Here is a 22,281-nt window from a genome sequence, read left to right on the forward strand (position 1 = left end):
AACACAGCTGCACTGGGGATTAGGACTTCACCACGTGAGTTTTGCCAGGGAGGGACCCACCAACGTTCAGACCATTCACTTATTTTCTTAATTCATCCCAAATTTGAGTAGTTACTATGCACTGACCTCCTTTCTAGTCCTGCCACCGTCCAGCTCAGTTCAGTTCAGTTCAGTCGCTCAGTCATGTCTGACTCTTTGTGACCCCATGGACTGTAGCATGCCAGGCTTTCTTGTCTATCACCAGCTCCTGGAGCTTGCTCAAACTCATGTCCATCGAGTCAGTGATGCCATCCAGCCTTCTGATCCTCTGTCGTCCCTTTCTCCTCCCACTTTCAGTCTTTTCCAGCATCACGGTCTTTTCAAGTGAGTCAGTTCTTGGCATCAGGTGGCCAAAGTATTGGAGTTTCAGCTTCAGCATCAGTCCTTCCAATGAATATTCAGGACTGGTTTCCTTTATTCCAATATTCAGGATGGACTGGTTGAATCTCCTTGTAGTCCAAGGGACTCACAAGAGTCTTCTCCAACACCACAGTTCAAAAGCATCAATTCTTTGGCACTCAGCTTTCTTTATAGTCCCTCTCTCACATCCATACGTGACTATAGGAAAAAACCATAGCTTTGACTAGACGGACCTTTGTTGCCCAAAGTAATGTCTCTGCTTTTTAATATGCTGTCTAGGTTGGTCATAACTTTTCTTCCAAGGAGCAAGCATCTTTTAATTTCATAGCTGCAGTCAACCATCTGCAGTGATTTTGGAGCCCAAGAAAATAAGTCTGTCACTGTGTAAACTCAAAGCAGTGACTCACCCTCACTAGGCCACAGCTTATCTGTAAAACAAAGGGTCGAACCTGTCAGTAGCCATGATTCACTCAGCCTCCATCAATACTAATTCCATTTTCATTTGCTCTTATTTTCCTCTTTCCCTGGTACACTTAGGATTTTGCTTCAGGTGTCCTCTCTGTTTTTACCCTTTTTTTCCTCTGCTGTTGTTTCTTTGTATTTTTTGTGTTCATGTTCTGCGTTCTATCTCTATCCACTCTTCCCTGAATTGGACATATTTTCTAAGAATTTTTAAGTTTACTATATTTATTGGTATAAAAATTTAACAAGTAGATGGAATGTCTTATATTTATTTCTGTTAAAATATACTGCAAATCTTTAAATCAGATCAACTCTGAGTTAAATTGCTTTTTAGCCTCTTCAAGACATTTTTGGATTGTTTTCCTATTTTTCTTAGAATTTAGCCTGATGGAGGCTAGAGGTGTTGTTTTTCATGTATGCTTTTACTCAGATGCATTGTGGGAGATCAGTGTGACTTAACAATGATGACAGCAACGGACTTTTCACTTTCAGGGGAAGGAATGACCTGTGCTAGCCCTTCCAATCTCTCCCTTTTGATTTGTGACAAAAGAATATAGTTGTTCCACAGTCTTCTTTTGTGAGCATCAGCAATGATCTCTGAAGTCAGCTTCACAGGTTATAAAAAAATGTGGGTAACATGGGTGCAAGACTGTGTTGGCACTGACATTCCCATGACTGGTGGGGAAAGTTTGCCAGAAACAGTGTTACCTGGACTATTATAAGAACTAGATCATCAGTGGGGAGAGGTCATACCCTAGTTGTAATACAAATTCTTAGTCTGATGGGCAGAATCTGAAGAAACAAATCATTCTGAAACAAACTCTACACAATTTCAAGCTGTTTCTTCTGGTTTTCTCTGTGAACTCTTCTTTCAAGTCGGGGGTGAATTCTCTGTGTCCCAGCACTTAGCTCAGGATTCAATGTATATCAGATACTCAGTGGTAAGGGTTGAATCAACTTGAACTCTGGCATTCCATCTTGCTTAGAATTGTCGGTCTCCACCTGCACTTGCCCTGCCCAGCCATGGCCACAGAAAGCATGCACGTTCAAATCTCTGAGTTAGAGAGTTTATCCTGACCTTATATCACAGAGCCACTTTCCCACTGCTCAGCACAGTCTTTAAATAATCTGATGCTTCCTTACCTATGTGCCAGGGTTTAAAAATGACCCTTGTTAGAGTGGCTTATCTCCTCGCCTGGTCTTTTTATTCTCATACATGATGATGCCCTAGTTTTTCTTGGGGCCTGAACCCAGCACTGAACCCCGGTTCAGTTTACAGAGGACTCCCTTGACTTGTATGTTTCTCTGATATATTGGATCCTGACTCCCTTTTTCTTCTTTGAGTTGAATGGCATTCCTTGTGTGACTAGGAAAAGTGAGGTTTGGCCTGTCCTCTCACACTGCACCCATTAAATGAGGACAGCTCAGATTAGGCTAGTTGGATAATGACTGGAAGCCTGAATCATTTGGATCTTGGCCTCTTTCTGTAAGATGCGTCTTTCCCCATTTATACTGCTTTATTTATTTCCACGTAATAATTCCTTGCTCCTAGGAGTCACTCACCGTCTCCTTAGATGTTCATGTTGCCTACTGATGTTACCCTCACCCTGAATCTCTCTCCACTGTTGTTCAGAACTCCATTCCCTCTGCACTGGGCCTCCACTGCTTCGTCCTGTTTTGTCTTCGTTTCTCTTACCTCCACATCTCTTCTGTCCCCCTCTCCTCCCCCCACACAACACACATTACTTAGGGAAACCCAGTTGTATTTCAGAGTGTGGGTCTTGAAACATGTTTATGCATCACCAAAGTTCAGTTTCCCTTCATCTTACCTCCCCTTCACCTTACTGAAAATAGTGACCTTTTAGAGTAGCTTTCAAGGGAGGGAGCACCATACCAGCTCCCTTAGGATGCTGCCGATCGGGAGCCAAGTGGCACGAAGAAGGAGGAGCGCAAAGAGTGAACCATTAAAATCACCGATCAAAACTCCGGAGCTAATGGAAGCCAGAGAAGCGAGGGGAGGGCAGGAGAGGGGGAGACTCAGATGTGGGTGAGATTTATTGTTAAGATAATAAAGGCAATCCAGAATACACGGAGCACCCCAGTGAGTGATTTTCCTTAATTTTCACATTTTGTGTGGCCATGTCCCTCCTTGTGTTGTTAAGGAGACTAAGCTATGTTTCCTTACACATCTCTAAATAAAAGATAAAAAAAAATACAGTTCATTAAACTCTTGTTGCCTCCAAACAAATCCTGACAGTTCAAATATCTGAAAGTCAGTGCCTGAAAACATAACACATCCTACCATTTTGAGAGGAAATTGAGACCTGCGTTTATCCACCATTTATCCAGAAGGGCGTATGCTCTGTATAAATCCAGCCGCGTCTCCTGCACTGTCAGCGTGTGCTCTGTAGTACAGTTGGTGCTCACAACGTGACCCAGGTGTCTTCAGTTTAGTTCTGTGTTATTGATTCTCATGTACAACAGTTCTCAGTTAGCCAGAAAGTTCTGTGGTGGGGTTTTTTTGTTTTTTTTTTTGTTTGTTTGTTTGTTTAAATTCAACTTTACTAATTCTTGTAAGGCACAGAAGTTGTCCTCCTTTTGCATATAGGTTACTGTTTTGAATCATTGGAAAGAAGCTTGTCACAAAAGTCCAGAAGTGTGTTTAGAGCCATGATCCCAGTTAGAAATGAGGAGATATAAATCAGAATCTCAGAGCTACGGTGAGAGACTGTACAGTTCAAAAAAGAATATTCAGACCTCCAAGTCATAATGAACATTTTATGCAAGTAAGGCTGTGTATAATAATCTAGGCTGATGGAAGAGGATTCAGAAGACGAAAGTCAGTAAATAATGTAGTACAAGTGTTTTGAAAGTGAGTAAGAAACACTTGTTTAGAGTCTCTGATTTTCTCAGAGTGATTGGAAGAATTTCCACTTGCAGTATTTTCCATACTTGCAGTAAAGTATGTCATTAGAGCCTGTTCAACTCAGAAGATGTGGGATGGCTTGAGGAAAATTCAGGCCCAACCAGAAAGGGGCAATAGATTCTTGACCCCAGATTTTCCCTTGAGGATTTGTAGCCAGATTGTCTTAAACAACTGTTTAATAAAAAGCAAAACACATACACACACACAGCAAAGGTCTCTCTTACTATTTTAGCCCCTTAGTAAGACAGTTGGAATGTTGGAGCCAGAATGTTTCTTGTCAGTTGGTCCCTGACTTGAAAAAATTACAGTGGGCCTAGGATTTGGGTCTCTGGCCTAACTCTTGGGAGAGAAAGAGCTTGGGGTTTTGTGAAAGGTGATGAGGGTTAAATGAAAGTAAAGGACCTTTAATCAAAAGGAAACATCAGAGTTAGGATTAGAACTTGAACTTGGGGAAAATACATAAATTAGAATATTAATTGTTCACCAAGGAAAAATAGGAGTGTTTGAATGGAACAGCTTCTTAAAGAAGGAATTATCACAACCCTGTTAGTTTTCTGGCCTTTGGGTTCTTAATCTTTATGTTGGATCTTGAACCTCTTGAGAATCAAATGAAAGCTCTGGACCAGGTCCCCAGAACAGTGTACATTTTTACAACATTTTGTACACAGTTTTCAGAGGAAAAACGGGTCCTGTGAAGCCCAACCATATTAAGAACATATTAACTTTTCTGTCAGCTGCTGCTGCCCAGACTTAGCCAAAATATAGTGAACTTGGTGTCATAGGAAGTATTTGGGTGCGGTAAGATGATTAATACTGCTGGCATGTGGATGAAGAATGGATTAAATTCAAGGTAAAAAGTGTATGTGTGCATTAGACCCGTACTCTTGTGCCAGGCAATAATAGAATCTGGATTTTAAAGAATTTACTTTCTTTTCATGTCTCTTTATTTAGAACTTAAAATTTAAAAAAGAAGGTAATTGATACAACTGAAGTAGGGGGTATATATATTATTTAATGGGCTAGACATAAGATCCTAGAAAATCAGCTGCAATCCAGGCTTTGTCATTCACTGCAGTTCTGAGTAAGTCATTTATCCTGTTGTATAAAAACATACATCGTAGATAATGCTGCTGCTGCTGCTGCTGCTAAGTCGCTTCAGTTGTGTCCTACTCTGTGCGACCCCATAGACGGCAGCCCACCAGGCTCCCCCGTCCCTGGAATTCTCCAGGCAAGAACACTGGAGTGGGTTGTAGATAATGCTAGCAAACTAAATTGTAGGATACTGAAAAGCAGCACATAGCCAGGGAATCACGATCTCAGAGGCTAATACAAAATTGAAGATTTCCGTGCATGGCAGCTTGTAGTTAAGGTGAAGATAGCAGGCCAGATCAGGTCATAGATTTAGAGTGAGGTCCTGTATATGTAAAGGCTTCCCTCGTGGCTCAGACGGTAAAGCGTCTGCCTACAATGTGGGAGACCCGGGTTCAGTCCCTGGGTCGGGGAGATCCTCTGGAGAAGGAAACGGCAACCCACTCCAGGACCCTTACCTGGAAAATCCCATGGACGAAGGAGCCTGGTATGCTACAGTCCATGGGGTCACAAAGAGTTGGACACGACTGAGCGACTTCACTTTCCTTTCTGTATATGTAAGAAAACTGAAGCTGTGGTGGGCTTACTCACTGGGGCTAAGAACTGAAAGGTCAGGTGGTATTGACCCTCCATGTGCCAAAGTCTGGAACCCACGGGTACTAGCCGAGGCAGGTGCATTTTCATGCTGAGGCAAATAGCCCAGGCAGACTGTTAAGAGATTCCACTCTTGAGTAAGGTACCTGAGGACTAGGGATTCAAGGCCTCTTTAGTAAACAAGTTTTGTACACCATTTATTCCTTTTTTTAATTTGTCTTTTATTCAGCAAATACATTGTGCAATCCTACTGTGAGCCAAGCACTGCTGTCAGTTCTAGGAATATGCAGCATCTTTGACTTGATGCTGAATCAGTCAAACCAGTGCTTCATCAAAGAACTACTTTTATATGTTTTTGGTAAAAGTAGGAATGAGTTCCTAAACTTATTAGCCTAAAGCTTGGCAGAGTCTGGAGCAAGACAGTCTGGCTGGAGTGAAAGGAAGGAGACAGTAAATAACAGTTCTTCCTTCCTGCCCTCGCTAATATTTTAGAACTTAAGGGTTGATTTTCCTAGACTCTTTTGATTTGGTGGTAAATAATATCATAGTTTTTGATACTTTGGGGGAATCTTATGCATGGTATTTTGGTTTTAAAAGGTGATTTCAAAGTCTTTGTGATAGATCCTTTCCTTTTGTTGTCTTAAGTGGGAAGTAATGAGTACCGTAATACTAACTACAAGACTTTTCTAGAAAAGATTCTACATATTGTTCCCTTATTGATTTGAACCAGATCTTCTGTTTTAATTCTTCCTTTCTTCCTTTCAGTTTTAATGGTTTATATAAGTAATATAAAAAATAGTTTTAAAAAAAGCGGTGTGATATACAGTGTTGGATATTACATTGGTAAAATAATCATATCTAAAAGTGTGTTTTCTTATATTTGTGTTTTATTTTAGCTAGGGTTACTGAAGGGAACTTAATCTGGAGATAATAAAGAACAACAAATTTTGACTTGGAAACTGACAATCAAATGGAACATGTGAATCCTTATTACTTTTCTTTATAAAATAATTTTCAAGGAGTGTAATGGAAAAAAGCTTATCAAACATGTTAACCAAGGAAACATCTCTTAAGTTTTTCTTAAAAATTTTTTTAAATTGAAATATAGTTGATTTGCAATGTTATATATACTGTATATTATATATATGTATACATGAAACTAACATATATTAACATATATATTCTGTAAAAGAAATGTATTTTTTTCTTTTTCAAATTCTTTGCCCTTATAAGTTATTATAAAATACTGAGTACAGTTGCCTGTACTTAAATTCTGATAGTGCTTTCCAAAGCAAAACCTTTAGTTAGTATGTTTAAGAAACAGGACTCTTAAGAGACAATGTCCGCATGCTACTTTTGTCCTCTGATAAAGGCAACTATGTGTCTAGTGAGCACAAAGAACACCTATAGTGTTTTGGTAACTCCATAGGAAGGAACATATGATATAATAATTATAAATGTTAGGCGTAATCATTTTGTGGTGTCAGTAATTTTCACCTGCATTCTCATCGGATTGTTTCTTCACTGTTGAGTTTTGAGGGCTCTTTTCTGTTTTCTCGACACTAGAATATTACTTGGGCAGAGGTTTTGGGAAGCCTGGTTATAGCCTAGCAAGGGTGGAAGTCTCAGCTCTCCACTTGGCCTTTTCTGCTCTGTGTGGAAGTGAGACGGGGGTATGGCTGGACTAGACAATTAAGACTTTCCGTCTTGCTAGGGTGGCCGTTTCTGTGTTCTTTGCTTACAGAGAGCAAGCTTTCATGGGACCTCTTTTGTCTGAACCATTGGCATTTCCAGGTTGTTTAGCTACAAGTTTGGGTTCTAGAAGGCATGTGGGAAACCCAGGGAACTCACCACTGTGTTCTGAGGTCCCAGTCCAGTTTGCTGTCTTCTCTCCACCTCTAAGAGGTGTCTTATGTTTGTTTAATATATAAAATGTGTAGGGTCTTAAACTGTATCTAGTGGAAGGAATAGGGATAAGTGTATGTACTCCTTCTAGGAAGCAGATGTCACGCCTTTTATTTTATGTTAACTGATGGTATTTCTGTCAAAGAGAAACATATATATCAATATAAATGTTTCAAGAGAAATAAATGGTCCATGTGCTATCTTCCAAACTGTCTTTCTGTGTATATTTTTTCTTTTCTTATGAATTAAAATTCTGCAAATCATAGGACACCAGAGATTTTCTGAAAATAGATAATTATCTAATAATGCTATTGAATGGAGCCTTCATGGTATCTTTTCTGGTATATGACCCACCTCCCACCCCACAAAAAATTTTTTTGTTTGTTTCTTTTGATTTATGGCAAGTTTTAAAAACTTACCCCTGAACTAGACTTTTGAGAAAATTTCCTCAAAATACAGTTTTTCTGGCCATTATGAAAATGTAATCGTCGGTCTGCAACACACTTGGTTCCACTAGGTCTATGTGTCTTCTGATTTGCCCCCAGCGTGTCTGTCTTAGACACACTGGCTGCAGTTTGACAGCCATTATTTGACATCTGGTTGCTGAGTGTGTCAGCAGTTTCGTCTCCCTGGATATGCCATTGTTCATGTCATGGCCACCTTTTTATAAAGAACTACACTTTGGAAAGTAATTCCAGTTCCCACAGTCCTTATCTGAGACCTTTGGAGTCAGATATCTATTATAATTTGGAATCTTAGATTTTAGAAAGGAATAGCAGTACATGTACTCTCTGTTAGGGTCACACCCCTAGTTGCGGTGCTAGCTAGTCATCACACTCATTCATATATTTACAGCTAAATGACTTTTAATATTCACTCTTGTTACAGTGTTGGGTCCCATTTCATCACCTAATGGATCTCTCTTCCTCCACCACCACACACAAAAAAAAGATAGGGAGGGAGAGGGAGCAGAAAGAAGGCAAGTTTTCCAAGCTCTTTGGACTTTATTTTACACAGAAGGGCTTGTGGACCTGTGGAGACACTCAGCAAGCCCAGTTAGAGTAGAGGCCGCTATTTTTAGACTTGAACTCCCAGCTGTCTGACTGGTGAGGTGCTGCTCTAGGCCTGGATTTGCCAACTGTGATTGTGTCCAGTACAAAAACAAAAGCAGCTATTGGTTTAATCCTGTTATATGGTGTTGATCTTAAAATTCGTTGGATTTGAATTAGGATTTTGAGTTTAATCCTGTAAGGATCAGACTAACTTTCATCTTATTTATCCTAAATCCCTCTTTAATCTTGTTAATTATACCAGGCCATTTTCCCAAGGGCTCGGGTAAGTATAGTGTATATATTCATATAGTTGTTTCTCCAAGATATCTCTCTTCACCAGCCCCTTCTCTCTCAAAAAGATCACTTTTCTCACGCAGAACTAGAGAGACACACATACTTCTCTGAAGTAGCATTAGTATTATTGCAAGGATGACATCAGCTCCGTGTTCGTACACATACGATGAAAGTGGGTCTCGGCATGGCCTCCTGTGGGGAATCTAGTTGTCTTCTTGTATTTCCTGAGGGAGGCATATGGCACTCTTCTGAAAGAAGATATTATTTGAGTTTAGAAGCTCTTAGTCAGAATATATTCGCTGGATTGATTGTAATTGAGACACCACTCCCTCATAATAGAACAGAAAATAGTTCTCAAGTTTTGACCTTCACCTTGAAATTGTACCTTGTGTCATGGGAAAAAAAAAAGTGTGTGTTTGGTCTTGGATCTCCTTGCTTCCACTTTGCAGAAGAGAACTGATTTAGACCTGTGTTCTCTTTTTCTTTCTCTCCTTATTTTAAAGGAAAAGAATAATTGTCAATGACCATCCTCTCCAAGGCAATCAAAATAACAGATCCTAGCTAACTGTAAATTTTTTTTTTTCTTTTTTAATCTCTACTTTTAGGAGTGGAAAGTCTTATAACTGGGTCAAAAGTTATACTGATAGATTCAGGAGCTAGTAAACCTGTACCAGATGATCCTTCTGGAGGCCCCATGTAGAGCCTGTTCTCCCTCTAACTGTTGGGTAGTTGTTGCTATTGTTGGCTAACTAACAGTTGGAATACCTGATGTCGATTCCTTAAACTCCTAGAACATGATGGTTTTATATTGTGGGCAAAGACAGCTGTGATAGACTATTAATCTTTCTCTGCTTATTTCACTTATGCCAATTACACAAGGATTCCTATGTATAAAAGGTGTAACAAACCATTGCTTTACAAATTAAAACTAGACTTTAGAATATATTGGTATATATGTTGGTATATTCAGCTGTATTTTATTTTTCAATGAAATGGGTCCAAAGCCTTTTTATGCATGTATGTTTATGAATGTTTACTTTGCATACTTACTAAGAAGAAAATTAGAGGATCTTCTTTGCAAAAACAAGAAATGAGTCTTTCTGGAAATAGTGTAATGCTGACATTGTGATTGTGAGAAGTAGTGTTGTTCAGTCACTCAGTCGTGTCCAACTCTCTCATGGACTGTATCCTACCAGACTCCCCTGTCTATGGGATTTCCTGGGCAAGAATACTGGAAAATTACTGGAAAATTGGAGTGGGTTGCCATGTCCTTCTCCGGGATCTTCCCGACCAAGGGATCAAACCTGCATCTCCTGCATTGGCAAGCAGATTTTTTTTAATTAATTAATTTATTTTAATTGGAGGCTACTTACTTTACAATATTGTGGTGGTTTTTGCCATACATCGACATGAATCAGCCATGGGTGTACATATGTCCCCCATCCTGAACCCCCCTCCCACCTCCCTCCTCATCGCATCCCTCAGGGTTCTCCCAGTGCACCGGCTTTGAGTGCCCTGTTTCATGCATTGAACTTGGACTGATCATCTATTTCACATGTGGTAATATATACGTTTCAATGCTATTCTCGCAAATCATCCCACCCTTGCCTTCTCCCACAGAGTCCAAAAGTGTGTTCTTTACATCTGCATCTCTTTTGCTGTCTTGCATATAGGGTCGTCGTTACCATCTTTCTAAATTCCACATATATGCATTAATACACTGTATTGGTGTTTTTCTTCCTGACTTACTTCACTCTGTATAATAGGCTTCAGTTTCATCCACCTCATTAGAACTCACTCAAATGTGTTTTTTTTTAATAGCTGAGTAATACTCCATTGTATATATGTACCACAACTTTCTTATCCATTCGTCTGCCAATGGACACCTAGGTTGCTTCCATGTCCTGGCTATTATAAACAGTGCTGCAATGAACACTGGGGTACATGTGTCTCTTTCCATTCGGGTTTCCTCGGTGTGTATGCCCAGCAGTAGGATTGCTGGGTCATATGGCAGTTCTGTTTCCAGTTTTTTAAGGAATCCCCACACTGTTCTCCATAGTGGCTGTACTAGTTTGCATTCCCAGCAACAGTGTAAAAGGGTTCCCTTTTCTCTGCACCCTCTCCAGCATTTATTGTTTGTAGACTTTTTGATAGCAGCCATTCTGACTGGTGTGAGATGGTACTTCATTGTGGTTTTGATTTGCATTTCTCTGATAATGAGTGATGTTGATCATCTTTTCATGTGTTTGTTGGCCATCTGTATGTCTTTTTTAGAGAAATGTCTGTTTAGTTCTTTGGCCGGTTTTTTGATTGGGTCATTTATTTTTCTGGAATTGAGCTGCATGAGCTGCTTGTATATTTTTGAGATTAATTCTTTGTCAGTTGCTTCGTTTGCTATTATTTTCTCCCATTCTGAAGTCTGTCTTTTTACCTTGCTTATAGTTTCCTTTGTTGTGTAAAAGCTTTTAAGTTTAATTAGGTCCCATTTGTTTATTTTTGCTTTTATTTCCATTACTCTGGGAGGTGGGTCATAGAGGATCCTGCTATGATTTTGCCTATGTTTTGCTTAAGTTTCCTCTAGGAGTTTTATAGTTACTGGTCTTACATTTAGATCTTTAATGGCAGGTGGGTTCTTTACCAGGATCTAATTATAAAAATGGGAGAATTGGGGGGTTAAGGAACCCACTTTAGGTGATGGAGTGATTGTGTTATCCAGATGCTTTGCCGGAAGTGAGCAGGGGCAACCAGATTTCTAATCCGCTTTGGGGGAAGCTCCATATCAGGGCTGTACAGAAACATTCAGTGAAGCAGCTCTTTTATCATAAAGAGGATTTTAATTAAAGAATGTTCTTGCATCATAAGCAGAGTAAGCGACAGGCGGCTACACTGGGCATTTATCTCCTTCAAAACACGTTACCAGTAATTGCTGTATTAAATCAAAGTCAGAAGAGATTATAGGTCTGAATCAAGCAAGGGGCTGGTGCCAACCCAGGGATTCCCACACTGCTGCATTGCTGCTGTCAGAGCCCTGCTCCCATCCTCAGTGGGGACAAGCGTCAAGTGATGCCTGACAATTCATCTAGAAGGCGTAGGCATGACGAACACAATCTGAGAAGAGAGCCAGTTACATGTTCAAGACCTCACGGCCTTGCCTTTTGGTTAGCTTTTTGTTTTGAGCACAAAAGTACAGTTTCTCATTGTTTTGGTACTACTGGTCAGAGAATTTGTTACCTGTCTTCCACTTGAGGATATTTGCTTTGAGATAAAAATCACGTGTACTGTCTCTGCTGCTTTACTTACTTGCCTTCTTGGTCAAGCATGGTCTTCTCACTTTGAGAAATTCATTCAAAACCAATGTGCCAAGGCACACCCGTTCCTCTTTCTGATACAATCGTCTGGCTTTTACATACTTTCTGCTTCCTGTTGAGGCTGCTTTTCCTCAGATATCCATCTGGCTTCATAAATCAGGTAATTCTGAATCTCTTTTAAATGCCCTTCTTAAATTATTGGAAACGATGACAACGACAACCACAATAACACTAACTATTTGCTATATGCTAGGTGCATTCATATGTTACCTGATGTAATAATTGCATCCATCCTCTGAAGTAGGAATTTTTCTTATTTTCTTTTTCCACATGAAGGACCTGAGGCAGAGATGTTAAATAATTTTTCCAAAGTTACGCAGCTAAAAGTGTAAGTGTTAGTCATCAGTCATGTCCGACTTTTGCAACACCGTGGACAATAGCCCCCCAGGCTTCTCTGTCCATGGGATTCTCTAGGCAAGAATACTGGAATGGGTTGCCATTCCCTTCTCCAGGGGATCTTCATGACCCAGGGATATAACCCAGGTCTCCCACACTGAAGGTGAATTCTTTACCTTCTGGGCCAGTTACACAGCTAGAAGTGATGAACTACAATTTGAATCCCAGGGGTTTGGCTTCAGAACCCTGGACTCCTGACTACTCAGTGTGTTGCTTATGTAACCCAGTTCACCCTCTCCTGGGCATTAGGGATAATTTAAGGAATAAGATAGATTCTATAGTGCCTGCTCTCCTGGAGCGGGAAAGGCAGAAATTATATGTCTGACAAGTTGGAAAGGACATCTACAAGTGCTACGGGGGCATGTAGCAGGGGCCCAACCTAGACTAATCCAGGGGGATTTTCAGGAAAACCTGCCCTTGGCTTCTGCTTGTATCTTATACCTCATTTACCACCATACTCATGATCTTCCTTTTGATAAGACTTTTTCTGTAATATTTTAGGGCATACTTCCCCTTCAGCCCCTTACCAGTCTACATGTCTCCCCCAAATGAAAATAACTAGCCCTCTGCAAATTCATTGCAGTAAATAAGGCAGCAGTTCATTTATTTTAATTTTTAAACAGCTCTACTGAAGTATAATTAATATGCAATAAGCTGCAAATGTGTAAAGCTTATTTTAAGTTTTGACATACGTATATGCCTATGAAATCATCACCACAACCAAGACAATAAATATATTAATCATCTCCAAAAGATTCCTTGTGCCCCTTGGTAATCTTTCTTATCCCCACCCATTTCCAAGCAATTTCCAAGCAACCTCTAATCTGCTCTCTGACACTGCGGCTTAGTTTTCCTTTTTTAGTATTTTATAAAAATTAGATAATACAATAAATACTCTTTTTTGCCTAGCATCTTTCACCCAGTATAGTTATTTCAAAATTCATCCATGTTATTTTATATACCAATGGTTCCTTTATTTTTATTGCCAAGTAATAGTCCATGTGGATATACCACAGTTTGTTCATCATTTATCTGTTCATGGACATTTGCATTCATTTCAGTTTTACACTATGACACATAAAACCATTCGGAGTACTCATTTCCAAATCTTTATGTGGATATATGTTTTCATATTTCTTGAGTAAATACTTAGAAGTGGAATGCACGGATCATATGATGGGGTATAATTAGCTTTTTGAGAAATTTTTAAACTATTTCCACGTTGGTTGTACCATTTGACATTCCTGCCAGCAGTATTTGAGACTTTCTGTTCCTCCATAGCCTTGTCAACACTTGGTATTGTCAGTCTTTTTTTAATTTTAGTGTAATAGGAGGGTAGTAGTATTGTTGTGGTTTAATTTCCTAATAGGTGGTGATATTGAGCACCTTTCCAAGAGTGTATTTAGCTTCCCTGTCTTGTCTTTGGTCAGGTATCCAAATCTTTTGCCCATTAAAAAAACTGGGTTGCAAGTTTTCTTATGGTTGAGCTTGGTGAGTTTTTATATATTCTGGATGTCATTTATCATACATGCTTTGCAAATATTTTCTCTCAGTTATGACTTATCTTTTTATTGTCCTAGCAGTGTCTTTTGAAAAGCAGAAGTTTTTAATGAAATGCAATTTATTAACTTGCTCTTTTGTGAATTGTGCTTTTGGCATCACATCTTAGAAATCTTTGCCTAATCAAAGGTCACAGAAGTTTTCTATTTGAAGCTCTGTAGTTTTGTGTTTTACATTTCAGGTCTGTGGTTCATTTTGAGTTAAATTTTGTATATGGCATAAAGTATGGATCTAGGTTCATTTTTATCTCATGTGGATATCCAGTTGTTCTGGTACCACTTGCTGAAAAGACTGTTCTTTCTCCACTGAGTTGCCTTTGCACCTGTGGGTCTATTTTTGGTTCTTCTGTTCCATTGATCTATTTTTCTATCTTGACACCAATACCACACTGTCTTATAGGAATGTGAGTATTATGGGATTTAGCAGACTTCAGGAAAGTGGTAATAAGATGTGCTGTACCTCAGACATAGCATTTGCTTTTAGCACACATATTAAGAAAAAAAAAGATAATCATAATATTTTAAAACCTATTTTTGAATAGTAGAATGAAGTAGAGAAACATACTGTGTTCATGGCCTAGAAGACCTGATATTCTTAAGATAATAATTCTCCCCAGACTGATCTTTAGATTCAGTGTAATGCCAATCAGAATCCAAGCCAGATTCTTCCAACAGTTAGTAAGCTGATTCTAAAATTCATGTGGAAATGCCAAGGATCTAGAAGAGCCAAAACAACTTTGGGGAAAAAAACCAAGGTTGGAGGACTAACACAGCCTGATTTCAAGTGACAGTAATTAAGATGATGTCATATTAGTGCCAATATTGAGATATCCCTTTTAATGTTATGCAGTGAGATTGTGTCTGTTAGGTTTTGTGGCATAACAGACCTCCCCCAAACTTAATAGCTTAAAACCACATTGGTCATTTGTTTGCTCACAATGAGTGGGTCAGGAATTTGGGTGACTCTTCTCGCCTGGGTGGCTGGGCGCAGGTGGTCTAGGATGACCTCATTTTCATGTCTGGCAGTTGGTGAGCTAGTTGGTTGGGAGGCTCAACTGGAACAGCTCAGCCCTCTTCTACTTGGTTTCTCATTCTTCATAGTTCTTCCCATGGTCAGCTCAGGGTTCTAGAGAGGCGGAGAGGGCAGCCCCTGGGACAAGCACCTGTCAGCTCTCTGCTTGTGTCATGTTTGCTCATGTCCCAATGGCCAGTCGAGTAACAAAGCTGAGACCAAACTCCAGGGCTGGAGGGAAAATTCCGTCTCTTAAATGGGGGGCTATGAAATGTGACCATTTTTGTAATCTACCACAGAGATATTATCAGTTGAGACAAAAGTTTCTGTGGAGAGTAAAAGTCTCTATTGTATAAGATAATTATGTAGAATCATTTGTAGACTTATTTCCCTAAAGTATGAGAATATTTACAATTATTTTCTGTCTGAAAGGTAGTATCTTTTTACCCTTATCTTTTATGTACTATTTGTCTTTATGGATTTAAAGTGAATGTCTGTTGTCCCATGGTTTATGGATACATTTTACCTCTTAATAATACTGCCTTAGAATGAAAGAGCAGTTGAAAGACACTTGTAAAAGCAATACTAATTCCTGGCCTCACAGGCTGTATGCCATGTCTGTCACTCCAGGTATCAATAGAAGAATGTATTTCAGCCATAGCATGGCACACCCTGGTGTTACCCGTCCTTCCTTCTGTACCATGTGTCACACAAAGGAGTGTTTCTGTACTTCATTTTGATTTGCTCTTCTCTGGCAGATATAATTCAAAGCATTTCCATTGGTATAGAAGATTCAATGATTCTTACAGGACCTACGAACCAGTGCAACTCATATGAATATTTTTGAATAGGCATTTGACTCTCTGCATATGTTTACCTGCCTGCCTTTCTGTAAGCACCTTAAGTATGACTTTGCTTATGCTATGCTGGTTTGTGCATTTGGAATGCTGTCCTACTGCCTCCAAGCTCCCCACCATTGACTCCAATCCATCTGGAAGACTCTTACTAGCTTTCCACAATTCCTTTCCAGCGTTAACTGCTTGTGAGCTCTTCCTGGGTGCCCCCACCCTGGGAAATTGGATGGTGGCAGTGGGGACTGCAGCAGCAGTTACGCTTAATTTTTCTCCCAAGACTTGTTCTGATAGGGATGGCATTAATCACGTGGTACTTTGGTACCTATTATTTTCTACTTTCTCACCCCTACTGTCAGCTCTTTGAGAGCTTTCTGTATTCCTAGGACTTCGCTGCTGGGGACATCTTGCTTGAATAAATGAAGGTTGACTGAACAGATAAGAGATGGTCTGTGCCTGGTGTTTAATTCATTTACCTCTGGTTTGTATTCTCAAGTAATAAAATGCAGACCCTCCCTTTTCACATACTGATGGTCATATCTGTGTAAAAGGTACTGGCTTCATGCTTTGAGAGAAATACCAAGATGAATAGACAGGTCCCATTCTTAAAGAAATCATCCAGTTAATAAAGTATGCCTTAAAATCTATAGAAAGTGCTAAATGCTGTTAAGTCGGCTACAGATAAAGCATCTTGAAGGTCAGACAAAAGAAAAATGATTTCTAGCTCGAAGTAATCAGGAGGAGCTTCATGGGGCAGATAGCATTTAAGGTAGGCCTTGAAGGAGTCGCTTTCAGATGTGAATGTTGAGTAAAGAAACAATGTAATCAAACAAAACAAGATAAAAGTCTGCCTTGATGGAGACAACAGTGGAGAGTTGAATGTATCGATAATTTTGGCATTAACTTGCCACCTGGAAGACAAAGAAGCAGCCCAAGGTAGAAAGTTTTGTTAAAGTAGGCATCATATCTGTTTATCATTCTGACCATGTATTTATCAATTTTGCTGCCATCTTTTTACTGATATTACTGAAATAGCTCTCTCAAAACTTCTCTTGGTCTCCTATTTGCTAAATTCAATCACCTTTTCTACATTCTCTTTAACCTTTCTATATCTGCTTGACACTGTTAAATACTCTTATCTGGTATCAATTTATTAAATGCTTTCCCAACTGTAAGAGACACAGGATAGAAGAAAAGTAACACATGTCCTCTGTGTCCTGGCTTTTGTGAATAGTACAGAATCCTGCTTAATCTTTTAATCCTTTGTTGCTATTTCTGCCTTCTAGAAGTGTGTATTCCTTAAGATTCTATTTTCAGACCTTTGCCTTGTATCAACTGTTGTCTTTTTCCCTCTTCTTTTCCTCTGTCCCTCCTTCCCTCCCTTTCCCCCCTCCCTTTTTGAAGCTTATGTTTCATGTTCAGGACATGCTGTGGACTAAATCATTATGACCTTAACTGTTCCTTCCATACTCCTCTTGGATCTTCGTTTCTAACCCTGACCTCTCTCTGGGGCTGCCACCTATAATTCTGAGCACTTGTGCTGTGCTGTGCTTAGTCACTAAGTCGTGTCAGACTCTTTGCGACCCCATGGACTCCTCTGCCCACCAGACTCCTGTCAGTGGTGATTCTCCAGTTGGACATTTTCTATTGGATGTCCTTTCACAACTTCAAACCAGTTCATGCTTCCGACTTCCCTGTTTTAGCAATGTTATCCCTATTTGGCCAACTAGACTTAGAACCTTGGTGTTATATTTAATTACCTGCTCTTTTAGACCCTACGTGTTTTGTTGTTGTTCAGCTGCTCAGTTGTGTCTGACTCTTTGTGTCCCCATAGACTTAGCATGCCAGGCTTCCCTGTCTTTCACCATCTCCTGGAGTTTGCTCAGACTCATGTCCATTGAGTTGGTGATGCCATCCAACTATGTGTGAATAGTCTCCAATTCCTGTAATGTCTCCTACATCTGTTCCTTCTTTATTCCTTGTGGTAACATGTGGGTTTTACATTAATAAATCTGTCTACTGCTGTTCACCTAATTGACCTCTCCACCTGTGTTCCCCTTTCCATTCTTCCTGCAGCCACCAAAGGCCATTTCACAAAAAGTTAGTTTTGTAGTGTTCTTTCCCTCTCAGACAGTCTAAAGGTCTGAAATACACAGCTTGATGGCCTAAGCCCTCCACAGTGACCCTGACCTACTCCTCTTGCTTGCCACTGTTTACCCACAGTCCAATAGACTGGCCACACTGATCCCTATGTACATCTACATATATCTAACTATATTATTTTACCTACATATGTATCTTTCTTTGTCCTATCCCCTCCACCCTCATCTGTCTATCTCAAGCTTTATCTCTTTTTGAATTTATGTGTTATTCCACTACACAGCAATCTGTGGAACCTTCTTAGCTTGCTACTAAAATCAGTTATACCTTAGGGCAGAGGTCTTTACAGTCTTTGCCAAAGCATTCTACCCAGAGGCCTAGCTAGTTATCTCTGAACACTGAACACATCTTTGAACACCTATGCTGTAGGTTTATGACATAGGCAGAAGGGAAAGAAAAGGAGAGAAGAAAACAAGAATGAGAGAGTAGAAGTACGAAGAATCTCAGATATTTTCTGGTTATCCAGAATTGAGTAAGTCTTGAGATCCCTAGGGTTGTAGATAGTACAGTTTACACTACAGTTACCAGCTATTCCCTCTGGCATGGGACTGCAAATTATCTCCTTTATCTTTAGTTAAATTTAAATTTCCTGAATCTTGAGATCATTTCTAGATAGCGCACTCCCTCACTAGGTCTTGTTCTCTCTATATCGTTACATTCTATTTAACAGACACGTTCTAGGTGTCCCAAGTGTTGAAATTTATAGACTACATGTCTCTGCCAATGAAATATATAGAAGTATATGGAGACCATTTTCTATATTCATGTTTCTAATTGATGAGTACACAAAAACTTTAACACTAGAAAGCATTCATGATGTTGCATTGCATATTTTCTATTGGTGTAATTTGGGATTGTCAGCAAATAACTGAGCTTATTGTGGAGAATAGTCTTTTTATTCGGGGAATTTTATTTTTAATAAATATGATAGTATTTAAATCTAAAGGAAATACCTAGACTGTTTCCTCTGAGGGAGGGACACACTTAGTACTAATTTAAACTGAAAATGTTCACATTTTTTGTTTATCTTTTAAATCTTTGAAAATGGGAGAAAAATATTGAAACGATGTTCAACTTCTGACCCACGTGACAAATCTCTATTAGTAACTAAGGCTCTGTTAGTCTACAGAAAGACTGTATGTCAGGAAAAGAGAGAAGCTTGACTCTTAACCCTAACATTTGTAATTTGATCTTTTGTAATATGCTTTCTTCCTGGTGAAAGATTCACCTTTCTTTCTGTAAGGAATTTTTAGAATTTTTGTTTGACTAAATTATTGGCCTTAAATTATAATTTCAAAAAATCTATAGAAAGAGGTAAGTAAAAGGGCAAGCAGAAGTACAAGGAGTTATGATTCACATATTGAAATATGTTGACATTTTTCCAAACGGCTCATTATTTAAACTATACCTGGGTACTGATTGTTTATCATCTAAATCCTCCAGTATTAAATGAGAGTTTATATTTATGTCATCATGTTAGGTAAAGCAAATGTGATAACACAGAGAATATTACTAATTTTTAAAGTTGTTGTTTAGTCGTTAAGTCGTGTCCAACTCTTTGTGGTCCCATGGACTGTAGCCTGCTAGGCTCTTCTGTCCATAGGATTTTTCAGGCAGGAATAGTGGAGTGGGTTGCCATTCCTTTCTTCAGGGCATCTTCCCAACCCAGGAATTGAACCTGTATCTCCTACATTGCCAGGTAGATTTTTCTCAGCTAAGTTACCAGGGAAGCCCAGTTTTTAAAATACTTGTACTCAAAATAAAATCTGCTTTGATTCCCTTAAACTTAAAAAAAGATGAATTATAGAACATTAAATGCTCATTTAAATGTATTTAAACAAATTCAAAGTTTATTTTAAGGTAATAAATGAAAACCACTATCCCACTCCCTAGAGGTTTTGGTTTTGTCCTATGCCTATGGTATGTGTGTATATAAATATGAACTATGTATGGCATATATTGGTGTGCATGTTAACCAATAAATTATATGTGTATATAAATATATAGCATATAACTTATATGTGAGACACATAAAGCTTATAAATTACATATGTAATTTATTCACAAACACACAGATATATATATATATATATATATATATACACATTTACAAATATGGAACTACAGAATTATACTTTAACCACTATTCAGCAATATAATTTTTCTCACTTAAAAATGTATCAGCCATATCTTTTCACCATGTCCGTATAGATTTATCCACAAGAAGAACTTAAAGCTACAGAGATTGATAAGGCCCTCAATAACATATCTGGGGACACTTTCAGGTTGAAATTAGGTTAGTTGTTCCAGAGTTTGAGTTACAGTCTGTCATCTTAAATATAGTACAGTTTGGGAAAAATGCATCTTCTGTGATTAATTCATCAGATACTGAACTGTGTTATTAACTCATGAAAGTTAAGTTTGTCAATTGTAGTTCATGGTTAACAATACCCTCTTATGGTTTATGAGTATCATCATTTTCCAGTCTTTATATCAAGGGAATCTTGATATCAGTCATATCAAGAAGGTGTAATAGTGTAATAGTGATTAAGATGCTAGTTTACAAGTGTTTGTGTGGCCAGTACCACTGTACTGCTGGAGGTGGGATGGCAGAATGGACAGGAAGAAGAAGGATTGGAGGATTATTTGATTTGATTAGAAGGGAAATTTTAGTTTTTATCTGTAATATTTATTTATTTAAACAACATTTTATATATTTATTTATTTGGCTGCACCGAGTCTTAGGTGCAGCACATGAAATCTTCGTTCTTCAGTTGCAGTACTTGGGATCGTCTATCTTTAGGTGCAGCATGCGAATTCGTTGTGGCATGTAGAATCTAGTTCCCCGATTAGGGATCAAACCCAGGCCCCCTGCATTGGAGGATGGAGTCTTAGCTACTGGATCACCAGGGAAGACCCCAGGGAAAATTTGGTAAAAGGTTTTATTATAGAAACATCCCTTTTGTTATTTCTTTGTTGTTGTTCAGTTGCTAAGTTGTGTCCGACTCTTTGCAGCCCCGTGGACTGCAACACACCAGGCTTCCCTGTCCTTCACTGTCTCCCAGAGTTTGCTCAAACTCATATCCATGGAGTCAATGATGCCATCCAACCATCTCATCCTCTGTTGTCCCCTTCTCCTCCCGCCTTCAATCTTTCCCAGCATCAGGGTCTTTTCCAGTGAGTCAGCTCTTTGGATCAGGTGGCCAAAGTATTGGAGCTTCAGCTACAGCGTCAGTCTTTCCAATGAATAATTCAAGGTTGATTTCCTTTAAGATTGACTGGTTTGATCCCCTGCAGTCCAAGGGACTCTTGGGATAAGTAGAATGTATGTTACAGGCCAGGCTCAGACAATCTCTGTTAAGAATTGATGAAGCAGGGTCTCATAGTTTTAGTGGTAAGAAAGTGACACTGTGAAAGTGTTCATTAAGAGCAGCATTTAAAAAATATCATTCCCTGAGTGAGAAATTGCTCACAATGTTTAATTTTGGAGCTGTAGCATTGTTTTGCCTTTTGGTTTTACGTGTGTACTCGTCTATTCTCCCACAAGTTGCAAATTTCTCAACAACAAAATGGTGCCTGTTCATTTCTCCATTGCTTAGCACAATACCTTGTGTATAATAGATCAGTAAATTTTTAAATTATACTGGATTGGTTTATTATTGTCCCTTATGTGTAATACACATAGAATCAGTACCAGCAATGCAAAGATAATCTAGTACGTTGCAGTGGTCCACCTGATCTCTAAGAACCGAATTATTGTAAATGCTTAACCAAGATATCTGTCTTAAACATACTAAGGCCATTTTGACTTTTAAAAAGCAGTTTCTCCTGAACAATACTAAAATAAATTGCAGTGACCATAAAAGGAGAAAAACTGCACTGGGGGTGGAGTGGACTTGGTAAGACTTAGACTCTTACAAATGCTTCACAGTTGCAGATAATCCTCATGGGTTAATCTTACTAAAACATGTTACAATATTACTCTCTCTCCAAGATTAGGGAGATCAGAGCCCCCAAAACTAATTTAGAATTATTTATCATTTTGAACTTTTGAATGTTTGCCCAAACTAGGGGATTTGTTAGCAATGATAGTTATAAACGTGCCTCTCTTACTGAGCATTTATCTTTACTTTCTGCTCACTCTATGTTCAGTTTTCTAAGAATTGCTTAGCAGTTCCCTGGTTTTACAAGGGCCGTTTTAGGCTCTGAAAGCC

The 22,281-nt window shown here is 39.0% G+C and overlaps 1 protein-coding gene across 22 annotated transcripts in view; it reads left to right on the plus strand.

Moving 5' to 3' along the window:
* The window catches only part of RBFOX2 (RNA binding fox-1 homolog 2), a 293,244-nt gene that overhangs the window by 159,678 nt on the left and 111,285 nt on the right, over window positions 1–22,281 (plus strand). The window lies entirely within an intron of this gene.

The sequence above is a fragment of the Bos mutus genome, chromosome 5 (assembly GCF_027580195.1).
Source record: "Bos mutus isolate GX-2022 chromosome 5, NWIPB_WYAK_1.1, whole genome shotgun sequence".
NCBI lineage: Eukaryota > Metazoa > Chordata > Mammalia > Artiodactyla > Bovidae > Bos > Bos mutus.